Here is a 13,621-nt window from a genome sequence, read left to right on the forward strand (position 1 = left end):
TAGCTATGTTTCATCCACCCTCAATAATTGACACAAACACTGGGTTTCATTACGATTAAAAAGCTTGAAACTCACCTCATATTTAACAATTCATTGTTGTTTTTGTTGGATCGTGAGCTTGCGACCTTTCGCATACCCAAGTATTCATTTATAATAATCTCATAAGTGCCTTTGATATCTTTACACTCTCACATCTCTTGAACAACTTTACTTTAAGGGCATTGGAAATTATTTTGGGACTTTTGAAGTATTCCTCGGTAACTGCCCCTTTAGAGCGTCCACTGCCTTCATCGTCATCGGTGCTCATTTCGCCTCGTTCAAGCTTAGCAAACCACTTTCCAACGGTTGATTTGCCTAGTGCAGAGTCCAAATAATGTTGAACAATTCAAACCTTGGAACCAACAGCATTTTTTTATCTTTATTCACTCACGTATATCTTTGTCAGATATTTTGATACAGTAGGATTCCAGTTATTTGATTGTGTCTAGTTATACGTCAAGTAAAAAATAGGCATGGTTCAATTGAAAGTTTCACTAGTTGGAATGGTACAATTTAGATCAAACATACACCTTTTTTTTCGATAAGTTCACATATACATACACACGTAATCCCAATAGAAAAACACAAAGAAATTTTTCAAAGGAATGCTTTACATCGGTCCATCGACCGTTTTGTTCAATAATTTGTTGCCATCTTGAAGTTAAGGACATAATGCCTCGTCCTTATTAAGAAAAAACTAGAAAATCGATTTTCACAAGCAACTCTTGATGCGAATTTTTCACGAAAATAATCAATTGACAGCTGTCAGGTTCAAACTATATCCGAAACTCTACTATTTAGTAACACTGGTTGCTTCTGGGCCATTGCTTCCTTCATACGATTCAATTATTGATACCACAAATCCGAATTAAGGCAACTGCCGTATAAGATCAGCTCATAGTATATGATATGTTGTCAATCCCAGCGGGAACATAGCAAAACATCCCTGACCATCAACTCGGAATCGGCTTTCGTTTGCCTCGGAATTCAATCACGACCATTTGCGCTTGACGTCGTAAGTGACACACTACAGTCAGCATTCGCTTTAGAAATAGATACAAGGTGCGTTCCAAAATAAACAGGACTTAAAAAAGAAAACAGAACAAATGGTTTTTTCGGAAAAATCAATTTATTTTATTCAAAATAGTCTGCTTCTGCTTCAATGCAGCTTTTTGCATGGTCCAAAAGCATGTCAAACGAGTGTTTCAGCTCGTTTGCCGGCAGCTCGTTGGCCGCCAGTATGCCGGTGCAAGCCTTTTGAATGGCCGCTACGTCTGCATAACGCTTTCCTTTCACGAGCAAATGCATTTTTCCGAAAATGAAGAAGCCGCACAGTGCCATATCAGGTGAAGACGGGGAGCGGTTAATGGCTAAAATGTGATTTTTTGGACAAATAATCGGTCACAGCGTCGATCATGTTGGATTCTGAGCAATTACTTGTCGTCAGTCAATTTGTGCGGAACAAACCGATGCACACACCTTTCGTAAGCCCAAATGTTCTGTCAAAATGCGATAAATCGAGGCATCCACATATCGGCCTTTTTTTGTATCTATCCTTATTTAAGCGGTCCCAAATTGCAATTTCTATCTCCTTACCAATTAAAACAGAGCTTACAATAGCTTCAGACTGCACGATTTCCCTATTTTATTGATCTTTTCGACAATTGGCCTTCCAGTAAATCGTTGACATCAAAATTACTGAAATAGAATTGATGAAACTGAAATTGCGCGTAATTAGCTTAGGCCCATAAATACATTTCCTTTGATCTTTATGAACGCTCTAACAGTATTGAATCAAACAATTAGAAAACTGCCTGGCATTTTTTTTATACGACCTCAGATACGATTATTTAAGCCATCTATTGAAAATATAATGGTTTTCGTTTTTCTTTAGGTAATTCCGACCAGTAAGGATTTTTAATGTAGTTGTCATTTGCCATATTTTGAAGGAATAATATTAGGAAATTAACATTCTCCTTGTTTATGTCTACATACATACTTGTATATGCAAAAAATAATTTTTACCCGAGTCATATGAAATGGAAATCGATTTAAGAGAAAAATAGTATCATAGTTTATTTCATGATCGGATGCAGATCTTTACTTTCCATAATAGTTCGTTTTGATCATAAGATCCATATATACATTATACATCTAACACTTATATCGGGTGATTTTTTAAGAGCTTGATAACTTTTTAAAAAATAAAAACGCATAAAATTTGCAAAATCTCATCGGTTCTTTATTTGAAACGTTAGATTGGTTCATGACATTTACTTTTTGAAGATAATTTCATTTAAATGTTGACTCATGTGGTTTCAACAAGATGGCGCTACATGCCACACAGCTCGCGATTCTATGGCCATTTTGAGGGAAAACTTCGGAGAAACGTAATTCATCTCAAGAAATGGACCCGTAAGTTGGCCACCAAGATCATGCGATTTAACGCCTTTAGACTATTTTTTTGTGGGGCTACGTCAAGTCTAAAGTCTACAGAAATAAAGCCAGCAACTATTCCAGCTTTGGAAGACAACATTTCCGAAGAAATTCGGGCTATTCCGGCCGAAATGGCTCGAAAAAGCTGCCCAAATTGACTTTCCGAATGGACCACCTAAGACGCACCAAGTATCCTCTGGGTAGCCTAAGAACATCCGTTCGAAGGCGAGCTAAAGTGAAAAGGCGAAACATCCCCTGCTTAGGGTTGTGCGCTGGCTTTGGGACCCGCCATGTAAAAAACTCTACCAATGAAAAATTACCAACAGCCTCTGGAGAGAAATCCCCCTTTTGATGACGTCCATGACAAACGAAATAAGGACTACGACTACTTTGGATTGAAACTCTATAAGTCGCTCATAATTCCCGTCCTGTTATATGGTGCAGAGGCTTGGAGGATGAAATCAACTGATGAGTCGACGTTGAGAGTTTTCGAGAAAAGATTTATGGTCCTTTGGTAGCGAAAAGAAGAAACAACTGGCGCGCTGTTGTTAACTCGACAATAATCGCGTAAGCGGTGTCTACGCTAATTAAGAAGAAGAAGACTTAGAAGGGTTTTCATTTTTTTGCGCTAAACCCCGCTTCCCTTTAGTTTGTGGATTTGTTCTTTACTTTGTTGGGATTTTTTGTTTCTGAGTCATTACTCCTGAACACTCGCAATTACAAGCAAACATGCTCGTACGTCAAAATAATACTAATAATAATATAATATATAATTTACATCTTGATGGGAATTGGGCCGAGCTTTTCTGCAATCTTCTACGTACTTTTTCTAGACATCATATAAACCAGGAGTATCGCGAGTTTTTAGCTACCAACGTATGTATAGAAAAATAATTTTTGAATAAAATTTTCCAAATTAATAATTCATCTGCATATTCGTATTCGTCTTGAAACCATATTGTATAGTGTGGCATTCCCATACTTATGCTACGCAACTACGCCGAACATACTTAAGTACATATCAGTTGTTGCGTCCGCGCACTTTATGTGTTGATTATCTTCAATTGACTTCAGACGCATTCAAGTGATCATGTACGTAATTTAATAAATCTTAAAAATTAAATGAAAATAAAAATAAAAACGCTCATAAAAAATTCCGCTTAGTCAGAAGAAAGTGAACTCCACATGTAAAACATATGTAAATACAAAGTAATTCACTTAATCGTCATTATCACACTACTGGGCATTCAGCAGCGATAATCAGTGAAATCTCTGGATTATTACTCCAATTTATAGTAGTCATTCACGAGATAACACCGAACTCAAACGACCGGTTGTAGGAGGCCGCAGCGACTTTGTGATGACGTCCAAGTTCAGAGCCGTTCATAACTAGCATTAGCTGGCTACTTGTGGTCTAACTCGGTATTATCTGCTGCTTGGCCGCTGGGCTTTTGAAGTTGAAGATTGCAGGCACATTCTCAGCTTATCGGAAGTGTTAATTCTATAAATTAAGTACATTCCATCTTAAATAGCGAAAGCAGAAGAGTAAAAGTTTGTATGGTGAGCAATCAAAGCAATTACGGAAAAATTCCGCCTCGAGAAAAATTTGCACAGATAAATTGCAGCTTACCTATGGATGAGTCATTAAGAAAAATGAAGTAGGAATATTATGATGGGCCAAAAATTAGTATGTGTTTGTGATTAGGAAATCTGGGTCATTTTAAAGTAAAGCGGCAATGAGCCTCATGAAATTGTAAACTCCAATTTTTAGAGAAGTCTCTATTGATAAAAGAATCGTTTCTTATTTTAAAAATTGGCTAATCCGCCCTTAAGAATAACATCCCAGTAAATATTACGGTTTTCCCGAAAAAGTAACCAAACATCCATTGTTAACTCGGATTATGCACGAAGAAAAACTCGGAGCCTGAAATTTAAACGGAGCCTTATAAACGTTTACAGTATACTATAAAATCAAGTTCGTCTCTAATTTGAGAACCTACAGTCAATATTCTCCAGATATTGGATTAGAGGTTAATAACAACAGTTATGCCTAGTGACCGAGTTGTACAAGTATATACTTTCAGTAAAGTGTAAAACAGACTTTGATTTGGAAAGAAGGATCTTCTGAAATGGAAACTAAATTCGGTTTTGTTGAAGAACTTGGGCTAGATTGACAAGGGGAGCGAGAAAAAAAGATCCATAGGGAGTTAAACACAACGGTTGGCGAAATCTATATATCCACCGATGAATCAAAGGTTGAAACAGGAAGAGGAGCAGATCTCTTTTATTGTAATCCATGCATAGAAGACAGCTTCAACCCAATTTTCCACAATTTAGTCTTTCAGTCCAAAATTGTTGGAAGATCAGAAGAGCTCAAGCGAGGCAAACACGCGTTTCCTCTCCGGGGCTGCCCTAGACCATTGCGCTCATTTTTTTAGATTGGTTGAAGTAAAGGAATCTAGAATAACAACTCAGGTTTTAGAGCACGAGCAACACAGGGTATACCACAGTAATTTGGGATGTTGATGCCAGAGAGACCCGAAAGCTACCACACGCTAAAAAAAAAAAACTGACTAACCTTATAGGGGTCATCTCAAGGTATTTACCTCTGAGATCCTACTTTCAATAACTTGCTAAAATAGGATATACAAAATGTAGATGTAAACATTGCGCGAAGGATGATCCGACGCAGAAACATTGCATGTGCGTAAGCCCAGACTTCAGTCGGTTGAAACAAGGTAACTTTTGCGGTTATCAATGGCCCAGCTTAAAAGACATTGGAGGCCACAGGATATGCAAGCATAATGACCATAACGATGGCTTAAGTGCGAACACGCCTGCAGTGAAGGGCCCCTGAGCCTCCCCTTTTCAATCAACCAACCAATGAAAATTCGAAAAGGTGTGAACATATAAGGACCTAATGAACATACGATATTTTAGTGAATATTCTAGATGTTTGGCACTGGCAGTGGCCAACGAAATCTAGTCCCTAACAGAATTATAATAACCTGGGGTGGGACTCAAAAAATAATCAAAACATCTCGGTTTATAGTTGATAGAACATTTTTCTTTGATTCTACACCGACTCAGACAGAATTTGCATTGAATTAGGAAAAAAGCTCAACAATTGAAAACAGGTTTGACAACACTAGCATTCCATTGTAAACATACATCCATCAAGTAAACCTTCATAAATATTGGGTATTATAGAATGTATAATAAATATACATCTTTTCCTCTTCGATTTTAACTACTCAATGAGATGAAAAATTTGCACATACAATACAATAAATTAATATTTTAATACATGTAAAAGTGTATATAAAGAAATCTGATTACTTTGAAGCTCCTATTCAAATTGAGTATAAAAGGAGTATGTAAATAAAAGTATAACGGTTCACACATTCTAAATATCATTTTTTCGACTTACCTGGTTTTATCCAACAACCTGTTGGCATTTAGCAACCAAACCAAAGTGTTTGAATGCTCATTGGGTCGTCACTATACTCGCCTTGTGTGCGTAGAAAAATGGAGCATGGGAGATACGCTCACACATTGCTCTGCTACCCAACTGATTGCTCAACGCACAGCGGGTGGTGCGCGGCGTCGACGACCGATGCCGACTGCGTTGCGAAGCAGACATCGACAGACTACTGTTGCTAGAGCAGAGAAATGAAGTGAGAATTAAATACAGTGTGTGAAAATAAATAAACTAGTATTGAAAAAGTAGCTTATCTAAAGAAAATTTGAGAATATATTTGTGGGGGACAAAGTTGTATTAGATTTTTAGATATAAGCTCTCAACTTTTTGCGATAAAAAAACGCTTAAGATGGTAGGTAGTTCGTTGAAAGAGATGAAAAATTGTTCGTTGAAAATAGATCGCCTTCAGAAAAGAAAAAAGATCGCCGTAAGGGTAATAAACCTTATATCTATTCCTTCATGCATTTTCGCTGCAATGACCTCATTTAAAGCACAGCAAATACCAGTTCGTATTATGTTATATACATATACATAATATATAAGTATATAGTTTGGATATTCAGAGTCCTACAGATTGTAATTCCATTATCATCATAAACCACTGTAACCTAACTCTTCCTACCTGAGATGGACAAGCGGCCAAGTAAGCCTTTGGGTTCATTTTCAACCACATCACGATTCAAACTCATAAGATTGTTTTTCGACAGTATATTTCGTTATCTGAGCTCTTTCAATATTTTTGTGTGCCAGTAGACTAACTTTCAGAACCCAGAATTTATAGTCTGGTTGCTAAAAGTCGAAAGAGTTATGTCAATGGCAAAGCAAATACTTGTAACGAGAAGAATCATGATTTTATTAGGTTACATTAGGTCATATGTGGATTCTCTCGCTAAAGGTGCCGATAGATCTAACTTTTACAGCTGTGAACTTTGGTCTTTTTGCTACCCAAAAACTTCTAAAAATGGGTCAGCAGATCTTCATAAACAGACGAAGCGTTTAGAGCTTATCACAGAAGTATTAAGGCGGATAATAATTCCAACGCTTCGCTGGAAGATATGTCTGATGAGATATTTCAATTTCAGTCTGGCAAAAGCTGAGCAATATTGAAAAAAGTGCCGACATGATTTCATCTTGCCTTCTCTCATACAGCTTTGACAAATAGCGTCCAACAACGCGATCACACCGCGAGTAAGCCCATTGAACAAACTTTAGGTCAGGTTAGGTCGTAGGGTTGATACAAATCCACTTGGAGAAAGTAACAAGATGCTTCCACCTCACCATCCTCCAAACAGTTTTGATAAATAGCGTCCAACAAAATATTGAGGTGCAATCCGAGTGCGTCTATTGGACAGTGTGCGGTCGGAACGCCAACATTTGCGACGAGATTGGCTTTGCAAAGAGCAACTAGATCGAGGGACCTCTTCGTGTTCACAGTGGGCTAAAATAATCTCAAAGCCGCACAAGTTCTGGTTGTTAACCTTGTAGAGCCCAGTGGCTATACATAGGACCAACACCACAATGCAAGGGGAGATGGAAATTCGACTCGCTTCTGATCGGATAAAACTGGAAAAAGAGTGCCCTCACTAGCAACCTCATCGTCTCATGGATTAAAAACGAAATAAAACTCAGGGCACCTCTCTTTTATCAAACACTTTTTATTTATCAACAGCAAACCTTCTTCGAAAGCAAAATTGGTTTGGGGATTCCAAACTGAAAACAATCTTTGGGCACAAAAATCCCACTGTACCACCGCAAAGCCCCAAAGAAGCCATTGAGCAGAGGCTGCCGTAATCTGTGTAGCGACAGCGCTGACGTTAAAGCAGCAACTGCTGAGTACAATATTCACCAACAGGGCATTGGTGAGAGTTGTTGAGTTCAACAAAAATACGAGTTTTGTTTTGAATGTAACAACAGCTGTTGCTTTCGCCGATGCCGCCGACGATAGCGTCTCCACCGCCATTAACCTATGTGTCTGAGTGCTGCACACACAATCACATAGGACCGCATAGTGTGGGCGCTTGTGCTCCCAATAAACATCATTAGCTGCGACGTAACGCATCAACAGAGTTTATAGTCTCCGGTCTGTTGCGCTATTGTCTAGGTCTGCGGTGGACAACAGGTCTCTTACACGACGCACAGACTGCCAATCAGCTAGAACATTGTCATCAGCACACCTATGTAAGTGCATGCCGAAAATCAGGCAGCAATCAGTTATCACACCTCATTGGAACTATTCAGTTTAGAACCTATTTCATACGGCTGTGTGTAGACAACGTCTTCGCGCCGCCTTAATCCCAATACGAAGTACTTAGACATCGGCGCGCGTTCATTAGAAGCAGCAATCTACAAAGGCGAACAGCAGAGTACCAGCGAGACGCTTGAAGTCGCATTGAGTGGCGTTGAGTTCAACAATTCAATACGTTTCGACTGTGCTGTACGGACTTACGGGCATAATACGCGCGACCAGTCGGTTCAGTCAGTGATCTTTGTCGGTTCGTGTTAGACGTGTGCGCGGTAGCTCAGAAACACTCGAGCTCGCAGACGATAAAGAATAAAATAAATATAAATAAAACATTCACAAGCAACTAAAATATTTTAGTACCCACTACAACAACAACAAGTAGCAGCAACGAAATCATATTTGTATTTTCACTCCGACAATACAAATTTGATTTTATATTTCGCTGCAATAACCGTGAAATAGAAAAGTAAATAAGCTAAAAATAAGTTTTCGTATTTATGAAAATGGTTATATAAAAAATATAAGCAATTTTCTTTTTCTTAAACAAAAAGTGGCGAGAAAATTATGTTGCTTTAGTTGCCACTTTGTAAAGCGCAAAAGAAGTGTGCGAGTGCCGATATTCATTTTTAAGTTTTTTTCTTTATAATTTTAGCATTTTGTTTTGTTTGTGTGCATTTTCTGTGTTCCTATGTGCCAGTGGTTTTATTATTCATTCCCAGTTTCGATATTATTGTGCTTGAATATTTACCTAAAAACAGTTGAAGAAGCAAGAATGAAAACAGACTTGTGAAGAGTGCAAAATTAGCTGAATTGCAAAAACACTTTCATATTCAAAATTGTTGAGGAAAACACAAATGTTTGTATTCAAATTTAATGACTTATTGGTGGAAAGCAAATATATAGAAAAACAGCTGACGGAAAATAATAAAAAGTGTAAATGTTAAAAAAAAAAAAAAAGTTATTTTAGGAAAGATAAAATATTTAATTTTTAAATGTATTAAATTATTAGTGGAAAGAGATTATATAAGAAAAATACTTCAGAAAAAATAAAAATTTAAATGTTTTTTTTTGCAAACAAAAAACAATTAAAAAAATAATATGTATAATAATAAAAAAACATTATAACTATTATAATAAAATTGAAATATTTTAATAAAAAAAATATAAATATTTATTATGTTTTTTAGGACAGATATTAATTTTTTAAGAAGTAATTTTTTGGTAAAACAATTGATTTTATTTTTAAATTTAACGAATCATTGGTGAAAGAATAATTTATTGGAAGAAAATGTATGAACAATATATAGAGTGATTTTTTTTTGCTAAAACAATAAATCGAAATTAAAAAATTTATATATATAAAAATTTATATGTATGTATATGTATATTTATTATGCTTTTCTGGACAATAATTTTGGAATATATTCGTGTTTGTACTCAAATTTAATAAATTATTGTTAGAAATTGAATATATTGGAAAAAATAATAAAAAAAAGAATGTTTATTATTCTTTTATGGACAATAATTTTCTAAGTGTTTCTAAAAAGTAATTTTTAAGAAAAGCAAATACTTGTGTTAAAAGAGAATATATTAGAAAAAGTTTATGACGAAAAAAAAAATAAAAGCGAAATTTTGTTTGCCATACAAAAAAACGAATATGCTTTTAAAGTTATTAATTTCTTGTGACTTTTTCAAGGTCATTTTTTGGGTTTAGAAACAAATTTGGCATTTGTAGAAATCAAAAAAACTATTATGCTTAATAATAATAGCAAATGTTATTAAACAAAATTAAAAAATATATATATTTTAATAATTAATCGTAATTAATCTTAAAATTTGTGTGCAACAATTTTTTCGTAAAATTTTATCACAACATGTCTCATAATTAAAATTAACTATAAATTGAAAAAATTATTGAAAACTATGTTAAAACTTGTATTCAGCGATTTTTTATTAAACTTTAAAAATTCAGTTATTTTTCGGGATGTCTTTAGATGCAAAAAAAATTATGTGTGCAAACACCAAGTATAAATTTAAAAAATTAATATTTGTTAAAAACTAATTATTTATATACTTTTTAATGTATGTAGAGTTGAAATCTTTTCCAGATGTCTTAAGACTCAATAAAAAAATTAATGTCTGTCCGTCCGTCCGTCTGTCCGTCCGACCGTCTGTCCGTCAGATTATAGCGTTATATATACCAAAGTGATCAGGGTGACGAGTAGAGTTAAACCCGGATGTCTGTCTGTCCGTCCATTGCAAGCTGTAACTTGAGTAAAAACAGAGTATCATGATGGAATATCTTGATGAAACTTGATACTATTTCTTGGCTCCATAAGTAGGTTAAGTTCGAAGATAGGCAAAATCGGCCCACTGCCACGTCCACAAAATGGCGAAAACCGAAAACCTATAAAGTGTCATAACTAAGCCATAAATAAAGATATTAAAGTGAAATTTTGCACAAAGGATCGCATTAGGTAGGGGCATATTTGGACGTAATTTTTTGGAAAAGTGGGCGTGGCCCCGCCCCCTACTAATTTGTTTGTACATATCTCGGAAACTACTATAGCTATGTCAATCAAACTCTTTAGAGTTGATTCCTTCAGGCATTTCCATATACAGTTCAAAAATGGAAGAAATCGGATAATAACCACGCCCACCTCCCATACAAAGGTTATGTTGAAAATCACTAAAAGTGCGTTAACCGACTAACAAAAAATGTCAGAAACACTAAATTTTACGGAAGAAATGGCAGAAGGAAGCTGCACCCAGGCCTTTTTTAAAAATTGAAAATGGGCGTGGCGCCGCCTACTTATGGACCAAAAACCATATCTCAGGAACTACTAGACCGATTTCAATGAAATTTGGTATATAATATTTTCTTAAACCCGCGATGACATGTACGAAATATGGGTGAAATCGGTTTACAACCACGCCTTCTTCCAATATAACGCTATTTTGAATACCATCTGATGCCTTTTCTGTATAATACGAGTATATACATTAAGAACCAATGATGATAGCGGAGATAAAACTTTTACAAAAATACGGTATTTGAAAAATATGTAAAATGACGTATAATGAAATCTCGATTATCACTTTATCATGCGAGAGTATAAAATGTTCGGTGACACCCGAACTTAGCCTCCTTCCTTATTATATATTTTTTCACGAAAAAAATAATTTATTATAAATTTATAAAAAATTAAATACACTTTTTAATAATAATTAAAATTGTTACTTCAAATATTAAAATTACATGTAAAATATTTTAAAAAATTTTTTTATATTAAAAAATTTAATTATAAATTTAAAAAGTTTTATTTTAAACTTTAATAAAAAAAATAAAATTTAATTAAATTTAATATTAAAATTAAATATTAAATATTTTCCTTAAAAAATTTTAATTAACACAATAACTTCTTTGACTGAAATTAAAATAACCTTTGAAACTAAAGAATTTGTCAAACCTAGCAGTTTAAAATTTTGCATAATTTTTTTTTTATTGCATTATATTTTCTTTTATTTTTGATATTGGTTGTTAGTTATTTTTTATTGCTTTTTTATTTTATTCTTTTTATCAATCGTTTTCATACTCAAATGTGCACTCTCGCACGTAAATATTTTTAACAAACTGGTCTCAAGCATATCTTGCCAAAAAATATTGCTTATTAATAATTTACAACAAAAACAACAGCAAAATGAGTCTCAAACTTCTTTTTTTTATTTCTCCTTTCTTTCGTTTTTATCGGAAACGTATGTATGTACTCGTATGTACCTACGTTACAACCAATTTTGGCATATCCTTTCACACTACAAATCGTGCTACTAGATAACAACAACAACTAACGAAATTTCATCGTATTAACCAAGTCGTCGCAGTCCGTGTAGTTAGTCAAATAAACGCGTGCAAAAAAAAAACAAAAATGTCGACAAAGAAGAATGGTAATGCCATAACAACGGAATTCCAATTCCCTCAGCCGAAGGAGAAGCAGACCTGCATGGAATTAATCTACAATGGCAAGGAAGGCACCTACTTTGGACGTACACCCAAAAGTTGGGGTAAGTGTTTGAGTAAATAGAAATTATGAGAAGAATGGATATACATACATATAGATGCAGTAGGGTCAATATGTTAATATATTTGCGAAAAGTAAACAAATTTAAGTACGGAAGAATAAAAGCAACAATAAATGACGGTGGAAAGGCATTAAAGTGATAGTAAGAACAGGAAAAGTACTCCAGCAGGGAGTTTATACTATATATACTTAAGCATATGTATATATGTATGTACATACGTACATATGTATGTATATAGCAAATAACGAAATTCCATCCTCATATATTTTAACTAAATAACAACAACAAAAAGCACCACCTTTAAACTAATTAAGTATACAATGTTTTGAAATATGAAATAAGATAAACTGCTCAAATAATCTTAAAACTTGTAGTATTATCTAGATTATGTGTAAATAAATGGCGAAAAGCAAATAAATGGCCTAATCGTGCAGACGCGTATTGTCATTTGCTAATGTCAAATAAAGTGAAAGAGCTTATGAATATGAGGTATTAATATTAGTTTGCTTTGAAAATAAATTTCCGCAAAATGCAAAGAAAATATAAACAAATGTAGGTGGTTATAGACTTACATGTGTATATGTATATGGTACATACATACATATGTATGTATATAACATAGTATAAATATGTAAGCATACACATGTGCTTAGAAATGTACATTTTTGTAATAATAGTCATATGTGTACAACAAATTTGTTATCGTCGCTTTTGTAAAAATTGTAGAAGCAGATAAGAAAACGCTGTAGATTTCAACAGTCAGGCACATGCACACATTTATTTGGTGACCTAGTAGGAAAATAAGCGGTTATTATTTATATATTTTAAGTCCCGAAAAATTTTGTGTGTCCCGAAAAACTTATTTAATCCCGAAATTGCATATGTACGTATTTATTTGGTGAGCTATTAGAAAAATAAGCAGTATTTCGTTTTATAAATTTTTAATGCCGAAAATTTGTGTAGTCCCGAAATTTCGGGACTGTATTTTTTTTATTTCGTGAATAAGGCTTGGCAATTAGTAATAATTAAAAATTTATGGAGTCCCGAAATTTCTATATTTAAACATATTTTCTTGAAAGCCAGAATGAGTTCAGAATCTGGATTTCTGCAAAAGTCAACCTTTACCAACTTTTGCAACCATTTCTTATATGGCGAAAATTTCTTCTTGAGACTTTCCTATCTATCTTTCCATGATGAATTTGTAGATATTACTGAATACAATGAAGAAATCACAGATCATGAACATGGTCAAAACTTCAGTTAAAAATCATATCATCTCTATTAGAAAACCATACCGGGTTTTTTCGAAAGCAAATTAAATTTAGATGAAAATTTATATGTAT

General features: G+C 34.3%; 1 long non-coding RNA gene across 1 annotated transcript; it reads left to right on the plus strand.

Annotated features, from left to right (window-relative positions):
* Window positions 1–8,065: 8,065 nt before the first annotated feature.
* Window positions 8,066–12,119, plus strand: LOC120769043. Its single transcript, XR_005704820.1, has 2 exons — window positions 8,066–8,664; window positions 12,031–12,119. It is a non-coding gene; the product is annotated as an uncharacterized LOC120769043 (long non-coding RNA).
* Window positions 12,120–13,621: the final 1,502 nt, after the last annotated feature.

Source organism: Bactrocera tryoni, chromosome 2 (assembly GCF_016617805.1).
Source record: "Bactrocera tryoni isolate S06 chromosome 2, CSIRO_BtryS06_freeze2, whole genome shotgun sequence".
In the NCBI taxonomy this organism is placed as follows: Eukaryota; Metazoa; Arthropoda; class Insecta; order Diptera; family Tephritidae; genus Bactrocera; species Bactrocera tryoni.